A 20896-nucleotide genomic window follows, 5' to 3' on the forward strand; every position below is an offset into this window, starting at 1 on the left:
TAACTTTCTACAACTTCAACTTTACATTCTAACTGAAACGTCTAGAACTCTATACAATTTATTAATTTTATTTTCTAGAACTGTATTTTAACATTCCAGAACTGAAACTTAACATTCTAGAATTGTAACCCGAATTGAAACTCCAGGTATAAATGTTAAACTCATAATTGTTGAATGGTACATTCAAATTCTATAACTGTTCCACTATTGTAACCTTACTCTCTACAACTATACCTTGACAATCGAAAAGTGAAATCAACATAGTTGAAATTCCATTCTTGTGCTGTGTATCAATAGAAAACTGTAACTTAACATACTTACAAGCTTTTGTAGGTAGATAGATCATTGCTAGTGTTTGTAAATATTTAAAATATAATAATAATAATAAATAATGTTTTATATTTAGTGTAAAATATTTTTGTATTTAACTTTCTACAAAGTACTTTACGCACATGGGAAGTTTCTACCTGCCTCACCTCAGTTGATTCCTCAACAGAACTGACAAAGTATAATGCATCAGACTGAGTCATCCATTTTCGCTAACCTTAAAATGCTCTTTTTTTCCTTTTTTTGCTGCAGCGGCGAACTCCTCAGTGCTATAGGTTCGGGTTGTTACTTATTCACGTTGCATCGCTGTTGATGCTAGGTATGCAGCGACAACACAAAAAAGCCGTGATTTTTATTTGTCTAGAATTTGCCGATTGGACTTGGGATTGCATGAATCGGGGTTAACGGTTCTGATAAGGTCCATCTCGTGAGCTCACCGAGTTACCAGGATGTAGGCTAATATAGAGTCAGCTAATTAGCAAAGTAATATGGATCTAATTGTACTTTGGTGAGTTATTGTGATGGCCCAGCAACTCCAGCTCCAGGTACCGTCAGGGAAGCGGGAGATGGAATGAGCCCGGAGCCTCTACGCTACCCTCAGTTAACACTCAACCGTGGAGTGGCTCTCAAGCTGTACGACGTCCACGTGGCAGGCAGAAAGTGGCCATTACGATGTCGCCGGCTGCACTGCAGCCACGCTATGCGTGACGTGGCCACGCAGGGGGGCCGAGCGGCTACCGCGGACAGTGAGAGGCCGAGGCCTGCCGGCCTGTCCCATTCCCTTGCCTAGCCAGGAACACCAGGCAGGACACTGACAATTCCCCCCCGAACCAAAGAGGTCGGTGACCGGCTGTCCCAAGTCACGCCGCAGTTAACCGTACGTACAGGTGGAGTCGCAACACGAGGCCCCCTGAAGGCCCCTGAACATCACACCCGCTATATAACTGTACTGTATGCCTGCCCCGTAGCTGCTGAGAGTGAAGCTGTACATTCTGTCGACGTGCATTTTATTTTATGGCGAGCGCGTTAACTGATGAATAGGTTACCTGAGGAGAGCAGATTGTATTTTCAAGTACAGCAGCAATACGCGGTACGTCGAAGCACTCTTCTCCGAGTGCATGGCTATGTCGATATCTATGCATGTTTGTAATGTACTGCTGTTCTATCCTTACGCTTGTTGAGTCCATGCTTCAAAACATCAGGACTCGCAAGATTCGCTTAGTGAAGTATGCAGGACGCAAAAACTTAAATCCACATCTATTTATTAAAATACGGCCGTGTCTTAAAGATTGAGGTTGCTCACGGAGCTCTGGACCAGACTGTGCATCCCTGACAAGCATACGGCGTCCACATCAGTTCACCAAGTCTGAGTGTCTATTCTCTCCCCGGTCCAGCAGATACCAGGTTTAAACATTGCAAATAACATCGTCGGCAGGGTCATCTTCTTATTCACTCCTCAGGTACGTGCCTCCCTCGTAGGGAGATTTGCCTCTGGACATGATCGACTCTCCCACTTAAGGACTTATCTGTAGGAAAAGAGGTAGAAAAGACGAGACACAGGACAGCACCCAAGGACAGTCCTGCCGCCTCCATATAAGGGGTCGCTTTGTCACATATAGACAACCATATGTGTTTGGGTGCATTCCTTGCAGAATAACACCTCGGTTTAGTACCAGCACCTGAGTGTAATAAGCACCACAAGCCACTTTCTTTTAGTCTCCTAAGGAGATAATATGTAAAAACACATAAAAGTAGCCTTTCACACTCCACTACATTTAAGGAGGGAACGTTTTTACTCCACTACATTCATTTGCTTACCGTAGTTCCTCACCGATCAGCAAGTAAGTCACGGTCGATGACCACAAGTTGAAAGGAGACTTTCACTCACCAAGGAGTATGTAAAGTTGCCAACGATAGCTCCACCTTTGCCAGCTGCAACGACCGAGTGTCTTCGTACTGTGATACTGCTACTTTCACTGATTTGCATACTGTGTATATGGTTCGACTTTGCTCTCAAGAGAGGGACTTGAACGTTAAGCGACAAATGGGACCGGTCTTTCGTTTTCCACAGTCAAGAGAGGGTTAAGAGTTGGAGAACACTGTGGTGTCCCCTCCCTGCCCTCAGCTCAGCCTTAATTGACGGCCCATCGAGGAGAGGGGCACTCCCCCCGCACCTGCGCTGCCGCCGCCTCAAGGGGCAGTTCAGTAAGGGCAGCGTGCAGTCAGGAGCTACAGGGAGCGGTCCCGACAGCGACCTGGAGAGATTTACGGGAAGACCGGGACGACTAAGACGGTTTGCCCGAAGCCTTTCTGCGCAGGTAGCAGTCGGTGCTGTTTGCGCAGCATCATTTTATCAGGCGCGTTTGTTGAATTTTGGCGCTATCGCGGTCTACCGCATCTTTAGCTGCGACTAAAATGCTTAAGCTAAACGGCGCTTTGAAGACACCTGAGCTACACTTTAGAGAAGTCACTGCAGTAAACGCAGAAGAGTCTCTCGTGGCTTGTTTGTAAACTGAACACGTAGCAGCTACCGTTAGATGGATGTCGGGCCATTTGTACAGGCTCCTCTTACTCAGGCCAATACGGTATTTAAGTTTTGCCCGCAATGAGTTTCACAAAGTTACCGGATAAAGCTACTGTTCTGGCGTAAAGTCCGATGCACAAAGGCGCCTAGCATTCCGCCCTGCTGATGGATGCAGGGAGCGCCGTGGAAAAATGTGAATACTACTCTCATCTGCAGAAAGCACTGGCCTTCGGTGGTAAAACGATGCCGGGGCATGGCCTTCCTCCCCGCAGCTGCGATGGAACAATTGCTACGGTTCCCTTCCGTACTCGCTAAAGTGTAGAAACGCTTACTAAGTGTTGCGCTCTTTGCTCATGGCCGTGTGACCTTTGATCTCCGTATGCTTGAGACCATCTGCAGATGATGAATTCCACTTACCAGAAGACGAGAGTCGACTCCTAGTACCTCATGGAACAGAGAGGACGTCGATAAAGAAATGAATACAGAAAAAATACATAGAAAGAAATGAGTAAATAATAATAGAGGAAGAGAAACACCTCTAATGTAAAATTTAATGGCAGAGCTAAGACTCAAACCAAAAGGTGATCGGCTTTTGAATTTGTCATTGATACATTCAGTTTTAAACGTGGTATGAAATTAAGATTTGAAATGTCTTCGTGTCACGAGAAGATGAATGTAGTACTAAAACGTATAACGTATAACACACCGCTACTTTCTGCCCGTGAATGGAATTACTTGGTTTGAATTATTCAAACGATATCATGAAATACGTTGTCCATCTTATCTTTGGTGTTAGGTCCGGGAAGTGATGGCTGCGAGGCCGAGACCGGTAGGTGCCTTCATGAAATCTTCACTATCCTTGTGTAGACTCTTCACTAGACTAGTTGCTAGTAGTTATAATTCAGCGTGTAAAGAGGAGTTTTAAGTATCAATGAGACACCGTGAAAGCAGATAAGTTCATACTCATAAGTGATCAATGTGGCAACTATTCCTTTGAGGTTGACTGACACAAGGCTCAGATTCCTAGCTCTACTATTAGGCTCCTATGACTCTTTTTCTGGAAAACCCTCAGCACACAGAAACCATCACCGCTCATACGCAACGTCACGGATGACGGTAATGTCCAAGTAACCAACGCGGGATCAAAAAACTGTGCCCGACTGCAAGTTAAAAGGATCGACCTCATGACTTGTCGCTCGGTGAGCAGATGAGATGCTGTAAGTTCGGCTATTTACGGGGACCTAAGAAACACAAGATGGACGGCTCAAGTTTTATACGATAGAGGTGCCAAGTCAACTCTGTGGTGACACATTTTAGGGGACAGTTTCATGGGTCTTATCCGTACGTCCAAATTAATACAACTATAGAGCAGTTTCAGTGTGCTAGATGAATTACAACTAACTCTAAATAGAAGGCTAAATATATATATATATATATATATATATATAATACACACATATATGTGTGTGTGTGTATTTATGTAGCTTATTTGTAGATCTTAAAACCCATTGTACAAGGGTTGATGGTGTTCACTGACGTTTGTCTTCTGACTGTGATAAAACTGTTTTTCAGCATGAATGAGTAATCAAAACATCTTGACATCGGCCTTTTCCAAACAAATCATTTTGAGATTTTCCAAAGGATATTTTAATCTCACGTTTTCAATATGAAACTGATGACAGTCATGATGCTAAGCATGGTGAAATTGACGACTTTCTCATGGTTATGCTTTATACTTACAGGGGGACTTTGTCCTTGATGAGGCAGAGTGCGATTCCTCCGTGTCTGAACTGTTCAGCCGTACGGGATCGGACCCAGAGTCCAGTCCACGTCAGGATGCATCATCGTCCGGTGACGAGGAAGATTTGAAAAGCCCGGCAAAGCTGAGAAATTGTCCAGGAAGATGAAGCTGCTTAAAAGGCAAGTGTACCGCCGAAAAACACAAAAACCCAACACCTTATGGGAAAAGACAAAATAAAGAACGAAAGAGGAACAAAAAAGGTGAGTTGAATTTAACTGCGACCTTTAAAAACGTGCACAAAGAGATAAGACGACAAAAGAGTACGGTACAAAAGACATCATTGCCTCTGCTTTGGCCACTCGAACTTGAAGATGGCGAGGCATTTGCAGATAAAGCGTATGGAGAACAAGGATGGAGCATAAGCCCTCGGCTTTCCTTTTGGATCAACTGCGAAATAAAGTCGATTTCAAGCACAGTAGCAAAATCCTGGAACAAGGCAGGGGACAACTGGTGACATGGAAGCAGCCCTCTGAAAAAGGAATGTTTGCTAAAAAGGGTTTTGTGGAGCAGATGCTGTAAGTTCAGTCCTCATGCAAAAGTAAAACGTCAGGCGTGAGAGAAGACAAAAGAAAAAGACGGGAAAAGTACAAGGTCGTGCTGCACGCCTGCTTTCAAATAACGACTTCCTCCGGCGGATGCCAGAGTAGCAACAACAACATGCAACCAGATGACGTGTCCTTGATTTGCAGATATGGAGATTCACTGTATGCAAAACATGGCCGTGTGAAGTCTAGGCCCCAGTACGTTGCACAAAGAGTCAGGGCGCTTGGCAGCTTCATGTTGGTTGCGAAACATTGGGACAAGACTGCGAGGGGCCCTGGAGGATTTACGTGCACCGTCAAAATTTCAACTTGTTGTCAGTGTAGCTGAGAGGCCTAAAGACTTAAGTCCAGGCAAAAATGAGACCGGAAAACCTTCAAAGGCGGTCGAAATTGGGTTCTGTCTTAAAGGAGCAGTGGAGGTCCTGATTGGACAGACTCGAGTGATGATGACCGGCCGAGAAGAAGGCAAAAACCCCTTGGAAAACAGATGGATTTAAAACGAGATGAATTCCCCCTCACCAAAACTGTGTTGGCTCTGAGAAATCATCAGTATCCCCCTCACAAAGCAGGGGGATACTGACGCAACAGTAGCGCTTCAATCGCATCCTCTATTGCTTTGTTTCAAATCCATTGAGGTGGTGTTCAGAGGCCAAATTACAAATATTGTGTCACTGTCCAAATACTAATCTACCTCACTGTACTTCAAAGCTACCATTAGACGCTTTCTGTCAGTAGGTGCTCCTGAATTATTTTATCGCTCGTCAAACACAAAGCAACAAACGCTCTACACGTTTGAACAACCCCCACATTTCATGGCAGCAATCAGTGGATACCTACTGGCGAAAACTCTCGCATATCGATAATTATAGGCCTCTCTGCAGATACAGATTCATGCTTTCAGTATGTCTTCCTTTCGTACATACTCCTTGTTTGCTCTCGTTTTTCAGTTGGGCGTTCTGAGCTCTTCTCACCCAAAAAGAGTCCTGATCCCTGTGGTGAGGATGGGAGTACAGATATAGATGGTGAGTTAATGTTTATTACGAAATGTACAGAAACTCCTGCCTTTTGGCAAAGGAACCTGCTGGTTGTTTTTCATACTTTAATCTATCAGTTAAAGAACAAGTAGAGTACTACTTTACTGTCAAGAGTTTGAATTACAGTACTTGTCACGATTCAGTTCTTTAATTTCAGTAGGGATTTTTATAAGTTTGAGTAAATAATTAGTGTCCAATTTTATGGCAGTTGAATTATTTTCCCATGTTGACCCATTTGTGAGGATGAACTGTCTTGTAATGTTCAAGGAGACGCTGCTGCTGCGTACAGTTTTGCCCTCTGAAATTTACGTGTTAGCAGCCAACTGCAGATGCCTCCAGTCAGGACACGAAGAGTCACTGAATGGTTTGATGAGATGATGTGAATCATATGCTGTGGCCTTCGCAGCCACCGGATCTCAACCCAGTTGAACACCCATGGGAGATTTTGGACTGACACGTTAGAAAGCGCTCTCCACCACCATCATCAAAACACCAAATGAGGGATTGTCTTTTGGAAGAATGGTGTTCATCCCTGCAGTAGACTTCCAGAGACTTGTAGAATCAATGGCAAGGCGCACTGAAGTTTTTCTGGGGGCTCGTGGTGGCCCCAACACCTTACTAAGACGCTTTATGTTGGTTTTTCCTTTGTCAGTAGGTGCTCCTGATTATTTTATCGCTCGTCAAACACAAATCAACAAACGTTTTACACGTTTGGACAACCCACACATTTCATGGCAGGTATCAGTAGATACCTGTTGGGGAAAACTCTCGCGTATCAATAATTTCGGTCCTCTGCAGATACAGATTTATGCTTTCAGTATGTCTTCCTTTCGTACATACTCCTTGTTTGCTCTCGTTTTTTCAGTTGGGCGTTCTGAGCTCTTCTCCCCCAAAAAGAGTCCTGATCCCTGTGGTGAGGATGGGAGTGCAGATATAGATGGTGAGTTAATGTTTATTACGAAATGTACAGAAACTCCTGCCTTTTGGCAAAAGAACCTGCTGGTTGTTTTTCATACTTTAATCTATCAGTTAAAAAACAAGTAGAGTACTACTTTACTCTCAAGAGTTTTAATTACAGTACTTGTCACGATTCAGTTCTTTTTTTTCAGTAGGGATTTTTACAACAATTTTGAGTAAATAATTAGTGTCCTTTTTATGGCAGTTGAATTATTTTCCCATGTTGACCCATTTGTGAGGATGAACTGTCTTGTAATGTTCAAGGAGACGCTGCTGCTGCGTACAGTTTTGTCCTCTGAAATTTACGTGTTAGCAGCCAACTGCAGATGCCTCCAGTCAGGACACGAAGAGTCACTGAATGGTTTGTTGAGATGATGTGAATCATATGCTGTGGCCTTCTCAGCCACCGGATCTCAACCCAGTTGAACACCCATGGGAGATTTTGGACTGACGCATTAGACAGCGCTCTCCACCACCATCATCAAAACACCAAATGAGGGAATGTCTTTTGAAAGAATGGTGTTCATCCCTGCAGTAGACTTCCAGAGACTTGTAGATACAATGGCAAGGCGCACTGAAGTTTTTCTGGGGGCTCGTGGTGGCCCCAACACCTTACTAAGACGCTTTATGTTGGTTTTTCCTTTGTCAGTAGGTGCTCCTGAATTATTTTATCGCTCGTCAAACACAAATCAACAAACGTTCTACACATTTGAACAACCCCCACATTTCATGGCAGGTATCAGTAGATACATGCTGGCGAAAACTCTCATGTATCAATAATTATAGGCCTCTCTGCAGATACAGTTTTATGCTTTCAGTATGTCTTCCTATCGTACATACTCCTTGTTTGCTCTCGTTTTTCAGTTGGGCGTTCTGAGCTCTCCCCCCCCAAAAAGAGTCCTGATCCCTGTGGTGAGGATGGGAGTGCAGATATAGATGGTGAGTTAATGTTTATTACGAAATGTACAGAAACTCCTGCCTTTTGGCAAAGGAACCTGCTGGTTGTTTTTAATACTTTAATCTATCAGTTAAAAAACAAGTAGAGTACTACTTTACTCTCAAGAGTTTTAATTACAGTACTTGTCACGATTCCGTTCTTTTGTTTCAGTAGAGATTTTTACAATTTTGAGTAAACAATTAGTGTCCTTTTTTATGGCAGTTGAATTATTTTCCCATGTTGACCCATTTGTGAGGACGAACTGTCTTGTAATGTTCAAGGAGACGCTGCTGCTGCGTACAGTTTTGTCCTCTGAAATTTACGTGTTAGCAGCCAACTGCAGATGCCTCCAGTCAGGACACGAAGAGTCACTGAATGGTTTGTTGAGATGATGTGAATCATATGCTGTGGCCTTCTCAGCCACCGGATCTCAACCCAGTTGAACACCCATGGGAGATTTTGGACTGTCGCATTAGACAGCGCTCTCCCCCACCATCATCAAAACACCAAATGAGGGAATGTCTTTTGAAAGAATGGTGTTCATCCCTGCAGTAGACTTCCAGAGACTTGTAGATACAATGGCAAGGCGCACTGAAGCTTTTCTGGGGGCTCGTGGTGGCCCCAACACCTTACTAAGACGCTTTATGTTGGTTTTTCCTTTGTCAGTAGGTGCTCCTGAATTATTTTATCGCTCGTCAAACACAAATCAACAAACGTTCTACACATTTGAACAACCCCCACATTTCATGGCAGGTATCAGTAGATACCTGCTGGGGAAAACTCTCATGTATCAATAATTATAGGCCTCTCTGCAGATACAGTTTTATGCTTTCAGTATGTCTTCCTTTCGTACACAGTTTTTCTTTTGCTCTCGTTTTTCAGTTGGGCGTTCTGAGCTCTCCCCAAAAGAGTCCTGATCCCTGTGGTGAGGATGGGAGTACAGATATAGATGGTGAGTTAATGTTTATTACGAAATGTACAGAAACTCCTGCCTTTTGGCAAAAGAACCTGCTGGTTGTTTTTCATACTTTAATCTATCAGTTAAAGAACAAGTAGAGTACTACTTTACTGTCAAGAGTTTGAATTACAGTACTTGTCACGATTCCGTTCTTTCGTTTCAGTAGAGATTTTTACAATTTTGAGTAAATAATTAGTGTCCTTTTTTATGGCAGTTGAATTATTTTCCCATGTTGACCCATTTGTGAGGACGAACTGTCTTGTAATGTTCAAGGAGACGCTGCTGCTGCGTACAGTTTTGCCCTCTGAAATTTACGTGTTAGCAGCCAACTGCAGATGCCTCCAGTCAGGACACGAAGAGTCACTGAATGGTTTGATGAGATGATGTGAATCATATGCTGTGGCCTTCGCTGCCACTGGATCGATACCCAGTTGAACACCTATGTGAGTTTTTGGACTGACGCATTAGACAGCGCTCTCCACCACCACCATCATCAAAACACCAAATGAGGGAATGTCTTGTGAAAGAATGGTGTTCACCCCTGCAGTAGACTTCCAGAGACTTGTGGATACAATGGCAAGGCGCACTGAAGCTTTTCTGGGGGCTCGTGGTGGCTCCAACACCTTACTAAGACGCTTTATGTTGGTTTTTCCTTTGTCAGTAGGTGCTCCTGAATTTTTTTATCGCCGTCAAACGAAAATCAACAAACGTTTTACACGTTTGGACAACCCACACATTTCATGGCAGGTATCAGTAGATACCTGTTGGGGAAAACTCTCGCGTATCAATAATTATAGGCCTCTCTGCAGATACAGTTTTATGCTTTCAGTATGTCTTCCTATCGTACATACTCCTTGTTTGCTCTCGTTTTTCAGTTGGGCGTTCTGAGCTCTCCCCCCCCAAAAAGAGTCCTGATCCCTGTGGTGAGGATGGGAGTGCAGATATAGATGGTGAGTTAATGTTTATTACCAAATGTACAGGAGCTCTTGCCTTTTGGCAAAGGAACCTGCTGGTTGTTTTTAATACTTTAATCTATCAGTTAAAAAACAAGTAGAGTACTACTTTACTGTCAAGAGTTTTAATTACAGTACTTGTCACGATTCCGTTCTTTTGTTTCAGTAGAGATTTTTACAATTTTGAGTAAATAATTAGTGTCCATTTTTATGGCAGTTGAATTATTTTCCCATGTTGACCCATTTGTGAGGACGAACTGTCTTGTAATGTTCAAGGAGACGCTGCTGCTGCGTACAGTTTTGTCCTCTGAAATTTACGTGTTAGCAGCCAACTGCAGATGCCTCCAGTCAGGACACGAAGAGTCACTGAATGGTTCGATGATATGATGTGACTCATATGCTGTGGCCTTCGCTGCCACTGGATCTCAACCCAGTTGAACACCTATGGGAGATTTTGGACTGTCGCATTAGACAGCGCTCTCCACCACCATCATCAAAACACCAAATGAGGGAATGTCTTTGAATGAATGGTGTTCATCCCTGCAGTAGACTTCCAGAGACTTGTAGATACAATGGCAAGGCGCACTGAAGTTTTTCTGGGGGCTCGTGGTGGCCCCAACACCTTACTAAGACGCTTTATGTTGGTTTTTCCTTTGTCAGTAGGTGCTCCTGAATTATTTTATCGCTCGTCAAACACAAATCAACAAACGTTCTACACATTTGAACAACCCCCACATTTCATGGCAGGTATCAGTAGATACATGCTGGCGAAAACTCTCATGTATCAATAATTATAGGCCTCTCTGCAGATACAGTTTTATGCTTTCAGTATGTCTTCCTATCGTACATACTCCTTGTTTGCTCTCGTTTTTCAGTTGGGCGTTCTGAGCTCTTCTCCCCCAAAAAGAGTCCTGATCCCTGTGGTGAGGATGGGAGTACAGATATCGATGGTGAGTTAATGTCTATTACGAAATGTACCCTCCTTTGGCAAAGTAAACCGCTGGTTGTTTTTCATACTTTACCCACTTTTTGACCTCTGAAATTTACGTGTTAGTGGCCAACTGTCAGATTTGGGTAGTCACATTTTACAGTCAGCATTTAAATAGACATCATGCCATCATACCTGAGATTTCACTGACTCACGTAACGGATGCTAATGTTGAGTAGTGTAGAAAGAACTGTGTGTGGCTGTACTTGTCTCAACTGTACTGGATCTTAAAGCAAAACCACAATAGGAGTCAAGAAATCTACACTGAGCTTTATGTATTTAAGGTTACAAAATCTACATTGTCTTCTCTTTCATTTGTAGAGCGAACCATAGTGAAGGCGAAGAGGCCGTGGAGTGAAGTAGAGAGGAGTGCGGTAAAGAAACACTTGGCATAGTTTATTAAAGAGCGCCAAGTTCCTGGAAAAGAACCCTGCATGCAATGTGTAAAAGAAGAGAAAGCCTTGGATAAAAGATCCTGGAAAGATGTTAAGAACTTTGTGTGCAAGACAATTGTCTCTTTGAGCCACAGGTCTGCTTCAAAGCAGCTTTACCACTGAAGATCTTCAATGTACCGCTGTGTTCTAGTTAATATTGTCTGGTTCAGCCAATAGTTGCTACGTTTTAATCCTGTTTACCGCCGTTTGGTTTGTGCAGTACTGTTTCGGTAGTGTTTCAGAACATAACAGTAAGACTTATTTAATGCTGCAACTAACATTTATTTTCAGCATCCATTTATCAGATAAATATTTTCTCCGTTAATTTGTTATATAAAATGTCGGAATGTCATTTATTTTGTCCAACTGACAAAGCAGCAAATACTCAGTTGAGAAGTTTGAACAAAATTAAATAAAGATAATTCTGGTCACATGCAGTGATGTTTAAATTATGTGTCCGTCGGTTTGTGACATGCAATCACATATTGTGCAGCTAAGTCTGCTGATGTCTCTCCCCTAATAGAATCTGTTGCTTTTCACCGTCATCAGCTCTGTGAAGTTTGGGATTAACAGATCGAATTTCTCAAAGTAGGAGGAGGAGCAGCCGGTCTGAGAGCAGCAGCAGCAGCAGCAGCAGGAGGAGCTCTTCGTACCACAGGTGATGCCGGCGGAGGACGAGAAGATGCTGTGAATCACAGAAAAGGAAATTTAAGATTTATCCTGTTTTACACACAATCGGATAAAGTAACGCAAGCACCGATTCATGAAACACTCACAAGGCTACGCGTCGTACCACCTGCTCCCTCTCCCTGTACCGACTACATGAAAAGGAAAAGACAACGCTGGCGCTGCCCTTATACACGGCTAGATAACGACTGAGGCTGCACCTCAGCACGATTAACGTGACGCGGCGAAACACCTGCCGCTGAGGCCTCTGATAGCGCAGAGTAACTGACGCTGGCGACAGTTACTGGCTGGCAAAGGAAGAAACAGGTGGCATCTGATTGAAACTGGGTGATTTAGCGCAGTAAATCAGCTGAATGGCACACATCCATGTTGCCTTTACTAACACAAAAACTTCCTCAAAGCAGAATTTGAATCAGCAAATCATTATCACGGTAATTCTTTAAATTGGCTTGTTCACCTGAGCGGCTGGTGGAGGCACTGTTCGTAGGGCTGCGTGTCCGTCCTCCTGGCAGCGAGAGGGCGATGGTCTGCCTCCTGACCCGCTGCACCCTGGTTGTGGGGGACTACGACACCATCCGGAACGTGGTCACCGTGCACCTAAGAACCAGAACACCTATCCAGCTGTTTGTGGTGAACCGGGACACCCTCTCTCCACCGTGAGACTCTCTTCTTGATTCACAGCTGACTCAGGGATTATAACCTTTAGTGTCTTCGTGACATTTAGCACATCTGATGGTCAACACTAACCGTTCTGTGTTCACCCTGCAGGCACAACAGGTTCACAGCCTCCCAGGAGAGGACCACACTGTCCACTGCAGCTGCATCGCCCTGATGGTAAAAACACACTAGCCATTTCAAAACATGCACTCGACACATTTCAAACTTCATTTATATAGAAAAATTCTGTGCTGTTTGGTCATTATAATTATTCCTCTAAACCGTCTCCTGTAACTTGCTCATCATAGTTGCTGAATGTGCAGAGCCAATAACCTCCTTCCTTTGCTGCCTGTTTTGTGCTCATGCAGAGACGACTGAATGCTCTGATCTATTAAAAAAATAAACAACTATTTACTCGATCAAACAAAAAAGAAAAAGGAAACTTACCACATGCATTCGTCCTTTAATCATTTGATCTTGTGTCTTGATTGCTTTTGTTCATCCCAAGTGCTTGTTAGTAGTTCTATTTCACGTCCCTGAATGTTATTGTTTTCTCTCATTGATCCCTCTGCTCTTGCTGTTAGTTACTTTCATCGTAACTGTTGAAATGTGGGATTCAGATTTTGTCAGGAGGGTAAATTGTTTGTTGTCTGTAGTTCACCGTATGTAGTCTAGTTCACTGTATATATTCCAGGTGAGGACCACGTCATCAGGAGGGTGGAAGGAGGGAGGAGGCCGGGACAAACCCTGAGAGGAATATACGATTACATCGGGAGGGCAAGCTGCCTTTTGTTTGATTTTGTACATAGTTTTTGACAAATTAGTTTTTACATGGATCATTAGAGGAATGTTCATCATGGTAAGTTTCCTTTTCCTTTTGTTTTCGTTTTGTAAATAGTTTTTGGTGTTTTTCAATATATCGTTAGAGGACAGTTAGTTTCCTTTTCCCTTTTTTTTGGATTTTGTAAATAGTTTTTGTTTTTTTGTTTTTCTTCATCACAAGGTTTTGTAAATAGTTGTATTTCATGTATCTTTTTTATTTGTCCGCTTTTATTATGGTAATTTTTTTTATTTTGTACATAGTTTTTGATAAATTAGTTTTTACATGGATCATTAGAGGAATGTTCATCATGGTAAGTTTCCTTTTCCTTTTGTTTTCGTTTTGTAAATAGTTTTTGGTGTTTTTAAATAGATCGTTAGAGGAAAGTTTTCAATGTTTTTCGTGGATCGTAGAAGAGAAAATTATCATGGTAAGTTACTTTTTTTAAGTTACAGTTTTTTTCCGTTTTTTTGAAATTTCATGAATAGTTTTGGATTATTTTTTCCCTTTGGATACAGTTCACTTGTATATAGGTCTGGTGCCGACCACATCATCAGGTCCCTCTGGTGGAGGCCCGTCTGTCACTGCAGCTTGTTAGACGCAGGAGAAAAACTGTAAATGATTTGATATAGCAAAAGAACATTAATCAACAGATGACAAATAGTTAAAACTTTAAATTGCATTTCAGCGGGGATGATTTTTTTTGTTTTTTTTGTCCATTACTTTCAGGTTTTTTTTCCTTTTTCAGTTCTTGTTTGAACAGATTATGAAGGGTTGTCATCGATGCTTTATGATGCCTTAAGATCAGTAACACAGTGTAAAAAGTGTGATAGTATCAGTGAGAGCATGTAGCGTTTTTCTCTGCATCTGTGCTCAGTGGATTTCTTGTTCATTCTACCAACACTACTAACATTTCTACTTGTACTTCAATGACCTCTTCCTCTTCTTGTGTTCCTGTATGTTCAGACCGGCTCATCAATTTGAGATGGTCACATCGAGCGATCAGCTGATCTGTGCTGCTGACGATGAGGGGAGTCTGCAGACTCACCTGGTCCATGTACTGAAGGTAAACCTGACTCTGTAAGTGTGTTCTCCTCTCTGTGTGAGGACTGGTTTCAGTTTTGAAAACTGAGGAAGAAGCGAAGACAGTAAGTGTTCATTTCTTCAGATGTCCGTTTCAGGGTTTAGCCTTGGATTTCGGGTTCAGAATCAGGTATTCTAGTTTTTAATATGCCCTGAGTTCTTGTTTGCAGGTGATTCTTCCAGGAGGCGTGTCTTATGCAGAGGTGGGCGGGCTTCTGCGGTCAGTAAAGTACACGCGTTGAAGTGGGCAGAGCCAGGAGTCATTCCGATGCCTGGTTGTTACTGGGGGGAGGATGGAGTCAGTGTTCACCCGTTCACAGATACTCAAAACAGGGTCTGAGGATGCTACTGAGCACGCTCATTCACCACGGTAACAGTCTTTTAACTATTCACACCTCGCACCTCCTAACACCTGAAGTTTTATGAATTTCTCGTGAGCTCCACCTGCAGGAACACGTCGGAGTCAAAATTGATCCAAACTGGTCTGCTCCTTCTAATCAATCAATCAATTGTAATTTTGTTTGTCTATTATTCATTTTTTAAATGATAAAAATATGGATAAATATAGATATTTCATTTGTTTAATATAAGGTGCAGAAGGGGGCCTGTGTAAGCTCCATCCGTCTGTGTAAGACTCCAGATGGAGTCCCACAAGGCTCATTTCTAGTTCCTCTAAGGTTCTTATGTTAATTCAGCAGACTGTGTTAGTCTCTGTGCAGAAAACAGACAACTCTGTACAACTGTTGATGATCTGAGCCTGTTTACTGCTATTAAAATGTACCCGAAATCTGTGTGAGGATGTGAAAACATCTTCCAGCTGAGTCAGGACCTGCATATGTTTTTAAAAGAGAAACCAAGTTCACAGTTAAGTAAATATCAACACGTTTTGCACCACAGCTGAGAAATCTGAGCATTATTATTGGCTCTCAGTTAAGAGTCCATTCACATCGTATAAGGAAAGAAAACAGTATTGTTGTATATAAAGAAACTTATGCTTGATGAGGTCACTGCATTAACAGAGCCAGAAGACATTTCTGTTACTGTCAGACTGTGTGGAAAAAGTTTTTTTTTTTTAACTTTAAAGAAACGTGTAGGGATACTTTAACTGGGAGTTTAAGAGGTTGGACTCAATTAATGACTGGAATCAGTTTTATTTAAAATGTGATGATCAGTTTGAATGAAGCATCCAACTGTTTACTGATTTGTCATTCGGAAATGGTGCCATGTGAAAACATCATCACCATGGTAACCGGAGACAGGCGTGCGACACACACACACACACACACACACAATCAGATTTAAAGAATGTGAAATTACAAATCAAGCAGCTCATGAAATCAGCGGTACGTTTAACGAAACAACTAAAGACAGAAAGTTGTTGATTTTAATTTTAAGGATTTTATGTTTCCTGCGTTCTCATTGGCTGAGCGCACCACAGGTATATATGACCATTAAAGGTAACATCTTGTTGTTCCTCTCTTCAGGAGTGTGTCTTTGAGCTTCGAGGAGCAGCGCAGCTGTCATTGCTGGTCCAACCACCTGCAGAGAGCTCTTTCCAATCCGAGCTCATCTCCAAGCTTTCCATCCTGCAGCCACTGAGAGCTCAGCTCGTCGGTCTCTGTACCCGTCGATGGAGTTGGGGTCAAGAGGTCCGGTACCGACTGGCATCGAACCTGCATCTCCGACATCAGCTCTGCGATGACTCGTCCTCCCAGAGGCGGTGTCACGCTTACGTTCCCCCAGGGCATGCTTTCCAGAAGAGGCCAGATGTCACATGCCCAGTCGTCTATTTTCTAAGACAAGTTCCTAAATAACCGTACGTTGTTACAAATAAATACACCGAATAAAAATCTGGAGTCCCGATACCCCCGGTGATTACAGTGAGACCAGACATCACCTGTTTATCTCTAATGGTAATGGAAATATTGATACATGAGTTTATTAGACATACAACCTGCAGAATTTAGTTATAAATGCCAGTAAATCTCTTCTCTAACCGAGAAAACCAATGTACACATTCAAACAGTAAGAAGAGTAATAAAGTTACTGACACTACAGCATTTTTGGAGCATGGGAGAGAGACAATCAGAAAGAGGGTATATGAACTATCTGGGGGATGTGTTTGTTGACTGGCTGTAAAGTTATTTGTTCAGACCCACTCTTTAGTGTGGTAGTTCTATCCTGGGGTCTATTGGTTCAAAAGTGAGGTTGCATCTTTTGGGGACAGCCTGGAAATGCAAAACAGCTGTCTCTTGTGTTCTGCTCAAAGGTATAGGCATCTTACTACAACAACAAGAACATCAATGAAGGAAAGTCACGGTTCATTGATTTTCCTGTCATTATAAAACAGTGAATTGGTGACTTGTCGATTATATGGAATACTGAGTGAAAAGCAGCACCCCGAGACCGGTATGTGGAGAACGATCTATCCCCCCTGGAAAAGTACCGCAGAGCCCCCCATGCAGTTAGTCAAGATCCCGGCGCATCCCCCGGCGGATGAGAAGATAAAAGGTTCCAAGCGTGCCTAGGTTGCGATGCATCCGAGACCTGGTCACCTAAGATGGACCAGGGGATGGAAAGGGGGGGGGGGCAGATTAGCCAGGCATAATGCAAGATGGGCTGTTGCAGTGGTCCTCAATGATCAAGGTCCTGACGCCCTGGACCACCACTTACTGTGCATATCCCAGCTTCCCCAATATTCCAAAAAATTGAAGAACACTCAGTGAAACCCCTATGTGTTTTCGTGGGATAGCCCCATTCCAGCTCATATCAACAAAGCAGCCCCAGGCTTCCCAAGGGCAGGCCTGGTCAAAGGCTGTCCCATGACCAAAAACGGGCATTGTAAAAAAAACCCCTTGCTCCCACGGCGGGGGGGTATGTGTTCAAAACAAACTGGGAGACGGTTAGGGTTAGGTGGTAGGGTTAGGGTTAGGGTTAGAAAACAAATACAATGACTCTCCCCATGCAGCCAGTCAACTACATGGTTTGGAGTAGTCCCATAGCCAATTGGGTTTTTGTTTGTGTTAAAAGTGTCAAGTCCTTATTGGAGTTTAGCCTGTTTTTCATGTGGGAAAAAAAAAATAAAATAAAATTGTAATTTAAATTGTATAAATTGTAAGTTTTGTTTTTGCGATGTATTGTACAGTTACCCAAAAAAAAGGCAAAAAAAAAAAAATTGAATTTCAGACTCACCCGTGATGCTGTGTTCTTGTGTTCCCCCCATCCAGGAAGTAAGTGAGATACCTCTTAGAATACTAATTTTTTGCTATATATTTGTCCACATGCTGAAGAAGGGTAATTGGGTTTAAAAATACTAATTACAGCCCCGGGAGATCGTGAGACAGCTGTGTGAAGCACTTTGGCCATTCTTCTTCCTCAATTTATATTCCAGGTCGGGTTGTTGCTCAAAGTTGGAGGGTTAAGGTTAGAGGTTAGGAGTTAGGGGTTAGGATTAGGGGTTAGGGAGGGTTAGGGTTTAGTGGTAGGAATAGGAAACTAAAACAGTGGCTCTCCCCATGCAGTTCAACAACTACATGGTTTGGAGTGGAGAGCCAAAGGCAAGGCACGGGCCGGTGCATGTCACTTTGGGTTCCGCATACTGTGTACAGCCCCAAAGGAGAGGTGAGGAGAGGAAAGGTAAGTCAGATTCCCTAACGATGGGCAATGGAACTCTAATGTACATTTGGAAGTCGTGATTAATTACAAGAGTGGGAGGGTTTTTAGAGTTTCTATCTTTTTGTTGTTTAAATTTTAGGACACATCACTAGTAGTGGACCCAAGGATCATGGAGTGTTTTGGCCATTATCACAAAACACCCTCACCTGAGGAAGGCCCTGCCGAGGTTGATCAAGCCCTGGAGTGTGTCCCATATCCAACTGGAGTCTTGTTGCTGAGGTAGGTTCAAACGTGTAAAGGTAATTTGCCATGCGTCCAGCGCAGAATTATTACTTGTTTAAGGGGCAAAGTTCAGGATGAAGGCGTAGAGTTGGGTTGTAGGAATCATTTTGAAGAAATTGGATACTACACCAGTCCAGAGTGGCGAATGTCAGGGCAAAGAGCCCGTTAAGGGCTCAAACATCTTTTGTTTTCACAAATGCCATACAATTCATAACCTCTTGTAGCTCCGAGATTTGCTGAGCACGGCGCCTTTGAAAGCAGCTGACGGACGTGACACTGCACTCAAACCTTTAGAAATTACAATGGTAATAGAGAAATATTGGGAAAACTGGAATCGCCACAGATGAACATTTGGAAGGGCTTGACTGGCATCATATCTGAGCGAGAAAAGCGCTACGAGGCATGAGACAAACGCCCATGGAAAGCTCTTGAGGAGGTCCGTGGACCCCGCCAGGTGGTGTCCTTCTGGACCTAACGCCGACAGAAGTAGCTAGCGACATGGGGATAAGCGTCCCCGAAAGGACTCGAGATGCTCAAACACACACATCGGCCTCGTACACGTACCGTCCAAATGTTGGACCAAATGTATGTCTTCAAAATTTCACCATAGCCACTCCTTGACAAGCTCAATGACATATGTTGCGCATGCCTGCCTAACTCACCTTTGAAAGTGTGATAAATTTTGGCTTGACACACTGAAACACACTTCTGGCTGGCAAACACTTGGAAGGCTGGCAGATTGGGGGATGGGCAAATAGGAAACTTTCTCATACTTGGTCATAGAGCCACACTGAAGGCATCTATGGAAAGCTCTCAAACAGATCTGTCACGTGTGTCAGCCCCATCCAGGTGGCGCTCTTGTGGACCTAACTCTGTAATGTTTCATAGTCTAGTTGTATGTTGTATGAAGCAAAGAGATGTATGAATAAGTATGTTATTGTATGCATTTGTTATTAATAAGGTTTTTTTGGGGAGGTAAGAGGAAACAATAATGCCAATAAACTGAAACTTGTAAGACAAAAACTGAACTTCCGGTTTTCAAGCTATTGTATAATGTATGTATACAGAGCTAAAGTTGGACTTCCTGTGTCACAGGAAGTAGGAAGTGGGTAGATGGCCAGCAGTGTTGACCGCATGGTGAGTGACTTTCATGAGCTCTCTAAAATTTTGATGAAAACTCTTCAAAATGTGTAGTGAACCTTTTGAAACTTGTGTGTAGTAGCTTTATCTCAAGTCTGCAAGTTGTTTTCAATTTATTACGCTTGTTAAATAGATTGAAATTTGGAACTTGAAGCAGGTTGACTTTTGAAATTCAGTGTTAATTTTGGGGCACTTTCTGGTGACCCAGAATTATGACAAAATTTGACAGACATATTTGGTAGGACGCTCTCTCTCAGCCAGAAGGGGGTTGCAACTCTCTAGAACATTGTATGGCCAAACAGGGCTGAAATAGTATGGGGATTAGGCTTCCTTTGACTTAATATTCTGACCTCTTGACATGTCAGCGCCACCACTCGAGCCGATCCCCGTATGCGTGCTAGCGCCCTCGGCCACGCAGACCTCCGGGTGCGTGCCAGCGCCCTCGTCCGAGCCGATCCCCAACTGTGTACCAGCGCCTTCGGCCGAGCTGACCTCTGGGTCTGTGCCAGCGCCACCTGATGAGCTGTCCCCCAACTAAGAATAATAGTGTTCCATTAATGTATTTCCAAATAAAGTCCTTCAATTTTGTTAATTATATTGTTATAACAGCTGTGTACAGATGTTTTTATTTTATGTTTTCTTTATCGTATTTTTTAAACGATTATAGATGTATATAGATCAAACGTAACATTTATATATTACCAACTACAGAGTGAAAATTATTTAATCATGAAATGAAATATATTGTAAAATATAATGTATGAAGCATCTTATATATATATATGATTAAATATAAAATACAATTATGAAATATTATATATAAACATTTTTGTAATTATTTTATCATTTACTTTTCTGTTTTGTTTTATATTATATTTAAAATATTTATCATAGGTTTAATATATTTATTTCATGGATTATTTAAAATTTCTATTTTTTATTTGATTTTATTTATTTCTATATATATTTATTTGATTTTATTTCATTGTAAACACGGCAAATTTTAATGCTGTGAAATGCTCAAGGACATAAATGTTCTTATGTTCAATGTTTGTATCTGCTCCTTGTGTTGAGTTCTTAAGAGTCAAACTTATTCCTAAAGTCACTCTAGAGAGCTTTCAGTCAAACATGGTCCCATCACTCGAGGTGCTCCTTGT

General features: G+C 42.6%; 2 long non-coding RNA genes across 4 annotated transcripts; both read left to right on the forward strand.

The window, feature by feature from the left end:
- The first annotated feature begins 2250 nt into the window (after nucleotides 1-2250).
- LOC120787947 lies at nucleotides 2251-4723 on the forward strand. Its single transcript, XR_005707135.1, has 3 exons — nucleotides 2251-2645; nucleotides 3648-3680; nucleotides 4594-4723. It is a non-coding gene; the product is annotated as an uncharacterized LOC120787947 (long non-coding RNA).
- A 10302-nt stretch (nucleotides 4724-15025) lies between these two features.
- Nucleotides 15026-20499, forward strand: LOC120787944. Of its 3 annotated transcripts, XR_005707131.1 has the most exons (5): nucleotides 15026-15072; nucleotides 18224-18338; nucleotides 18457-18596; nucleotides 19667-19736; nucleotides 20105-20499. It is a non-coding gene; the product is annotated as an uncharacterized LOC120787944 (long non-coding RNA). The 3 variants fall into 3 exon arrangements; XR_005707130.1 differs by lacking the exon at nucleotides 15026-15072 and having other exon boundaries at nucleotides 18151-18338; XR_005707132.1 differs by lacking the exon at nucleotides 15026-15072 and having other exon boundaries at nucleotides 18151-18338; nucleotides 19695-19736.
- Nucleotides 20500-20896: the final 397 nt, after the last annotated feature.

Source organism: Xiphias gladius, unplaced genomic scaffold (genome assembly GCF_016859285.1).
Source record: "Xiphias gladius isolate SHS-SW01 ecotype Sanya breed wild unplaced genomic scaffold, ASM1685928v1 HiC_scaffold_884, whole genome shotgun sequence".
Classification (NCBI taxonomy): Eukaryota; Metazoa; Chordata; class Actinopteri; order Istiophoriformes; family Xiphiidae; genus Xiphias; species Xiphias gladius.